The sequence below is a fragment of the Cupressus sempervirens genome, chromosome 1 (genome assembly GCF_028749045.1).
Source record: "Cupressus sempervirens isolate cs-2001-9-10 chromosome 1, ASM2874904v1, whole genome shotgun sequence".
Taxonomy (NCBI): domain Eukaryota; kingdom Viridiplantae; phylum Streptophyta; class Pinopsida; order Cupressales; family Cupressaceae; genus Cupressus; species Cupressus sempervirens.
This window is the reverse complement of record NC_143118.1, coordinates 55449052-55456646: the sequence shown is the minus strand read 5'-3', so window position 1 is coordinate 55456646 and position 7595 is coordinate 55449052.

Below are 7595 nucleotides of genomic sequence, written 5' to 3'. Positions count from 1 at the left end.
TATGTCAGCCGTCCATGGGTATGTGGATCAAGTGGGATTACTCCGACAGCAAATGCATCTGACAGACTATATTCTCCACAACCTTTGCTGTTGATCTTTAGGGTAGATAAGGTGGAGGCGAGGATGGTTTCTGCATCATTACAAGTGTGGGATGAGCTGGCAATGGTTGTGCCGATGTCTATTCCAGGACAATGATTTGTATATGAGGCTTCAACTACATTGCAGTAAGCAAAGGGTTCTGGATCAGCATGGATGGTTACCTCAGTGCCCTGATGCAAAAATTTGATGCACTGATGGTAGGTGGATGGGATGGCATTCATAGCGTGAATCCATGGGCGATCGAGGAGGATGTTAAATGGTAGGTTTAGATCAACAACATGGAAAACTGTCTCTTGGATGACTGGCCCAACCTTGATTGGTAGCAAAATAGTCCCTTCTTTGGTTCTTTCCAAGTTGCCATAAGCTTTGATGGTGATAACTTCACTGATCATATCTGCCTCAGTATACCCAGCTTGTTTTATGAATTTTAGGGTGCAAATGTTCAAGGTTGATCCATTATCTATCATTACTCTTTTCATAGCAAAATTGGATACCATGATGGCTATGCGAAGTGGAAGGGTGTGAGCTGGCTCGACTGTAGGTATGTTGATGGGTTTGAAAGATAGGGCACATGAGGATGAAAGGTGTCCAACAAGATTACGAAAATTAGTAGCATTGATATCAGAAGGGACACGAGATTCTATGAGAGCACTGTCAAGGATGTCTTTGTACACAGGACTAGTGCAGAGAAGGTCTAAAATGGAGATTTGGGCTAGCATGTTCCCAAGGTGTTCTAAGATATTGTACTGACTTTTTGATGGAGCTGATGAAATTGGTGGGCCTACGATGTTAAATTGCGCTCTTTGAGTGGTGACTGCACACTCATTGTTTGGTCCTCAGATATTGATAACATTGACAGAAGGCTCTTTCTTGGATATACAACCTATAAGGCTACCATAGTCTATATAGGATGAAGTGTGGTCATTGTTCTTCCCATGCTGTTGGTTTGGCTAGTGGTTGTTGGTGTTGTTTTGGATAGGTGCTTTTCCAGGATTTTAGTTGTTGTGTGGAGGAAAAGCATTTTGATAAATCTGTAAGCCTGCATTGGGAGAGGTTTGGGCACCAACAGTGATTTCTTTCGGATCAATGAGGTCCTGCACATAATCTTTCAGTTTCATGCATCTGAGGGTGGTGTGACCATTTACCCTATGGAACTTTCAATACTCATTGTCTTTGTACCATGCATCTTTGGATTGGCTTGGATCAATTTGCTGGGTAGGAGGAAATTTGATGAGGTTTTCCTTAGCCAATTTCTCAAAAATGAAATCCAATGGCTCACCAAGGGGCATATAGTTTCTAGGTGTAGGTTGGAATCTAGGTTTTTGCCCTGCAGCTACATTGATGGCATTAGCTTGATTGTTAGACCATTGAAAGTTGGGTCTTGTATTGTGGTTTTGATAGCTTTCGTTGTTCCGTTGTTGGTAATTAATAGCTTGTTGGTTGTTTGTTTGATATGGTGGGTTAGACTCATTTTGAAAAAGACCAACAATATTCACATGTCTGGTGTCAGTAACCCCATTTGTTGCAACATGCTTGTTTTTGTTCCAATACCTAGACTTGTCATTGGAATGTGATTGATTTTGGTTGGCCTCTTTGTAAATCTTGACCACACCATCTTTGATGAGTCCTTGCTCAAGGATCATTCCTTTCTCTTTGATATCTTTATAGGTCTACAAACAGTTCATGGTCATGTGGTGAGCCAAGCTGGGATGGGCATTATCAATAAACATTTTCACCACATGACGCTCTGGCAAGGTGCAATATATGCAGGTGGTACGGGTTTGCCATCTTTGTAGGTATTCAGCAAGTCTTTCTCCACCTTTTTGCTTGGTGTGGACAAGATCAACTATTGATAGCTCTGTTTCAACAAGATGGGCATATTGGGCTACGAATGCCTCAGATAATTTTGCAAAGTTTTTAATTGTGCCATAGGGGATTCTATGAAACCATTCAAGAGCTGGTCTAGCCAAGCTTTTGGGAAAAAGGCGCAAGAGGAAGACATCATTGTATGCCATGTCCTGGCAGTGCATGTAAAATTCTTTGATATGTGTGACAGGGTCTCCTTTTCCTCTGAATTTGTCAAATTTGGGTACCTCAAAGTGTTTGGGAAATGGTGTCATGGTAATGGCTTTGTGAAAAGGGTAAGGACACACATTCTCAAACTTGAATGTCTTCGGATCATTCCCTTCTTGGATGGCTTTTAGAGCTGTCTTCATTTGCTCCCATTCTGAATTGATAGGTGATGGCTGGGGTGCCCCCAATGTAGGAGTGCCTTGAGGTAGGTATGTGCTAGATGGGGCCACTGAATATGGATGGCTGTGAGGGATTGTACATTGTTTGGGCAGCTGCATGGTGGATGACGAGTTGTTGAGGGGGAGGTGGCGCATATTGTTGCATGTGCTGCGAGGCTTGCTGTTGATATGGGATTTAAGGTTGGGATTGAGGAACATAAGCTAGCTGTGGGATAAATGAATGGCTTTGTGGAGGTAAGGTATAAGATGGTTGTGAAGCTTGGGGAAAGGATCAGGGGGCTTGTGGGGTTTGACCAATATATGTGGGTTATGCCCCCATTTGGGATGGTACCTGCAAATAATTAGTGGCTGGTTGGATTGGTGGATTGCCTCCTAGAAGTGGCATTGAAAAGTAGTTGGTAATAGGAGGTAATGGATTAGTTGGTGGTGGAGGTGGCGGGAATTGAAAGCTTGGGAATGGAATTGATGGGGTTTGATAGCTTGGTGGCTGGATTTGGAAGCTTGGTAGAGTGCTGGCAGGAGCTGGGGTCACTTGAGAGCTTGGCAAAAAATTGGCAGTAGCTTGTGGGATTTGATAGCTTTGTGGAGTGAAGGTAGTATCTTGTGGATTTGTGGCTGATGGTATTGAGCTCCCAAGACCTAATGGAAATGATGGGATTGTGCTTTGGGCTGTGGTGAACAAGCTTGGGGTAATGAAAGGTTGATTACTTGGCCCCATGGGTGGCATCCCTATTGTATATTGCTGAGGTTGGCCAAAGATGCTAGCACTGATTTGGGAGATGGGTGGATTTGGAAGGCTGGGTTGGGGAGCAACAGCAACAATAGTGAAGGGGGTGAACGGTGAGGTGTTTTGGGTAAAGGGGGTTTGGAGTGGAGAGGTATGAACCAAGGATGGAGTGGTGGTGGCTGGGTTGGCTTGCGGCACAGAGATTTCAACTTGGGTGGATGATGGTATGTTTGGGTCTGCTGGATCATATGGATTGGCTGGAGGCTCTTCTTTTGGCATATATTGAGGATAATTTGGATCATAAGAGCCTATGGGTGATGGCAGCTACCCAAACAATGGGTGAGATGGATCTGATAATGGAGGGGGTCTTCCAAAGTCAAAGGTTCCTACATTGTCCCTTCAAAAATTAGCCATGATTGTCTCTTTGTTCTTGTCTATAATGGCGTTTACGAATACTGCATTTCTTGGTTGGTTCATGAAAGCTTCAATGTCAGTAGGTGATGGCATAGCTTTCTCTGGGCTGAAGGATGGCTGAATGCTCAAGGGGGGTGAGGCTGTTCGATCCAAATGATAGGGCTCCATTGTTGCTTTCTTCTTGGCTAAGCGAGTGATGGGTGGCGTGAAAATGCTCCTAGGGATGAGATGCAACAAATGCTGGTGGATGCAAAAAGGGGGGAAGGCTTTTCTATGGAAATGATTTCCTAGGTTGAGGCAAAGCTATATGACAAAACCTAAGGAGGATTGGGTTGGGGACTCTAACTTCAAAGATATGTTGCCAAAGCACGAAAGGTCTGCTTTCCTATGTGCAAGCTTGGTGGTGATTGTGTCAACTTAAGGATAGACTGATGATCCTTTAGGAAGAACACGAGATTTACCACTTGTGGATCCCAACTTTTAGCTCAAGGTGATGAGGGATAACAAGTGACAAAGCTAGATTACCCTAGACAAAGCTCTGTCAAAGGGATAACCTTGGTGAGATGGGTGGATTTGGAAGATTTTAGGAATGGCAAACTTTTGGCAAGGTGACAAAAAATTTTGAAGGCTTGGATGTGAAGATTTTGGATTGCTGGCTAGATGGTTTGATTCTAAATGAGATGGACGAGCTAATAATGCTTAAGGGGATAACCTAAGATGGTTGGCTTTTCTACAAAGATGACTCTAAAGTGAAGCTTATCCAAGAAGATGTGGAGAAACAAGGGTGTTTAATCATAGAAATCATGCCTAGTTGGTAAGGCATAGGCAGGATTAACTCCTGGATGTTGGCTAAATTTGATGGTGCACTCTAACCAGGCCTCTTGAAGTGCTTCGTCAGTAGCTTTGTCCTCTGCTTTGTGGAGTTTGGCAATTCATGGGCTTGGTGTTATTTCTTTTCTCTTGGCTGAAAGTTCTTGGTATGCTAGAGATGGCTTGAGTTTGACCTTGTGAAACTTCTATTTGGGTTTGGGTTGTTCCAACATAAATTCCTGAATTTACTTGGCTTTGAGAGATCTCAGTTGTTTTGCTTCAACTTGTTCAACTTCTAAAATAGACAGTGACTACGCTAAGTGTGCCCTAAGCTAGGATTGACCAAGTTTGGCAAACATTCATTCAACAAGTAAAATAAAATCAAGCAATAAATAGGAACACCCAGATAGAAGTTTGTGGTTCTTAGAATGTGATACTTGTGCCGAGGAGTGTGTATGTTCTACAGATGTTTCAATCAGTCACTCCAAACACATTAACACCCTAAATGGTTTTCTGCAAGGCTAACAGTTGGTTTAGCTAGGGATTCCTCGATATACACAAGGTATGTGAGGCCCAAATCCATAGATGAGACCAAAAAGATGTCACACAACCGAGAGGAGTGGTAACCCACTTCTCCTCTTTCACTTCTCAAGGGTATAAAGTTCCTTGAGGCTTAGCCCGAATGAAAAAATCTTGATCCCAAGAGAGGTGTCTTTCGATTCACCTCCTGATTCTTATACTCTGCCGGAACGCTAGAGTTGAGGTCATCCAAGGGGTGATGAAATCCCCTAGTAGGCCTCCTAAAAAGAAACAAGGTTTTGGATCCTAATCTTATGCACCCAAGATGGCCTCAAAAGACGACAAGGGGAGAGAAGACTTGGATGACCTTGGGCTAAAAAATGCGCTTGTTCTTTTAGCAACTGACTATTATGTGTGCTAATCTAGACTTTGCAAGCACTCATGTTTAAGAGACAATGTTCAATTCCAACTTGAAGCACCAACAAAAGTAAATCGATCGAAGAATGCAAACAATAAGAAGAGTTAGGGTCAACAAAAGCAAACTCGCGCACCCGGAGGCCCTCCACATCAAGTATCGATTAATTTTCTTTAAGGCATTCAAGATTGAGTGTGAGTTTGTTTTAAGCCCAAAACAAAAGTATGTGAGATTCGATTTCAAGCGCGCGCCTGGAGGCTCTCCACGTTAGTTGTTCAATTTTAGTGCCCAAACTTGAAGTGTGATCGATTTAATCTAGAGTTTTGGTCATTTAAAATTTTTGATAAAGTTAAAGAAAACCTTTAAAGACCAAGTGAGTTAGTTAGATTGTAGAACATTTAACACCTTTTTCAAGTAGACCCATCCCCATAAATGGCGCTGAGATTGCAACCAATGGTTGAATTGATGGGTGATTAGAAAAGAGGTGAGTCCAAGGAACTACTCAAATTGATTCTTGCAAATTTGTATTTAACTTAACAAAGTTTCTTAAATGTCCAAAAATCAAACTTTACCTAAATTGCATGTGGAAAAGAGATTTGTTTTGTTCAATTTTAGAAGCTCCAAATGAAGTGTTTGATATTGCAATGGTTAATTGATCCTTGGCATTCAAGATTGGATTTGTTGTTTTAAGCATGCATTTCAAGAAAAATTAATTTTAATCCATGGCCTTCAAGAGTGTGTTTTGAGCAACATTCATTCAATGAAAAATGTGTTTAACCATTAAAGTTCATTTTAGCAACATGCATTCAAAGACAAATGGTTAAACATTCAAGTTCTTTTTTAGCAACATGAGTAGTGGTTCCATATGTGCTCCAACCTGCAATGAGACAAAAAAAAGCAACTTAGTTAGTTACCCAAAATCTTCAAAAATGAGAGCTTAACTATGGAAAAAAAATTTTAAACTTTTTTTGCTGTTTTTCCTATGCGTAAAAATGCTTAAAATGGTTTAAATCCTACGGAACCACTAAAAGTCAAATTTTGATTTTAAAACAAAAGTGCAATAGAGACAGGCGAAGATGACAGTTCATCAGGCGCAAATGGAAAAATGCAGAGACGTTGATCAGCAGAGACGCTAATCTGCCGAGACAATAAAGGAAGAGGTAGAGACGACAGATTAAGTTGGCGGCGGTGGAGACGACAGTTCAGGTTGCAGAGACGACAGAGGCGCTAATCTGTGGAGATGACAGTCCAGGATGCGTAGATGACAGTCAGAGACGCCAAACTGCTCAAACAAAAACTTGGTTGTAGAGATGATAGTTTGCAGGTGCAGAGGCCAAACTGCGGAGACGACACTGCGCCAAAAAAAAGCTGAAAAATGCAGATTTTTTCCATAAATTTTTTTTTTCTTTTTTTTGTTATTTTCAGATTTTTGAGGGTATGTCTTCTTCCCAAGTGCGTTCTTTAACCTACAAAAACAAGTGAAACACCCTACAACTCAAACAACAAGAAACATTAGATTATTAGAAAAAACAACATATAGATGAAAATAGATGATTAAATGACCCAAGTGGGGTCCCACTGGGCGTGCCAAAATGTAGAACAAAATTTTAGTGTGCAAGGAACATTAGCAATAAGAGAAACATTCACAAACTAAAACTAAATTCACATATAAGCTTAGACAAAGAAAAGCAAACAAAAAGTGCAAACCTCACAAGAGAAAACACTCCATGCTTTCTTGATTCTGTAGATGTCCTTTTGATGTGGATGTATGCTCATGATGCTCAAAAGCTGCTTCAATGGAGGTGGGTAATGGAAAATTAGTAGCTTTGTGAGCTCTCAATTTGGCATTATAAGGGTAAGATTAATGGCTTTGGTTCTCAAAATAGCATGGTAACTTTAGCTCAAAGATTGTTGATGAAATGGCTTGGGATGGGATTCAATTTATAGGCCAAGGGGTAGAGGGATGGAGGGCTTAGATGCAAGGATGGGGAGATGGTTAAGGAGGGCTAAGATGCACTCAAAGGGGAGCACATGGATTGTGCTTGTTTAGCACCAATGGGAAGGTGACACTTGTCACAAGGAGGATGAGTGTGAGAGGGTAGGGTAAAGGGTTGGTTAAAGGCATGATGAGTGGAGTTGAGTATGTAAGAGAGATGTAAGAGGAATGAGTGTGAAAGAGGGAAGAGTGTGGAAGATGGATGTAAGAGTCATGAGTGGGCTTGTAAGAGTATTTTATGTTTTGTAAGAGCACTCATGACTTGGTGGTTGGGATTTTTGAGGGGAGACTTTGGTTTGGTTTAGGAAAGTCTTAAACTTGTTTAGGGAATGTGACAACATTAGGGGGTGGATTAGGCTTGGG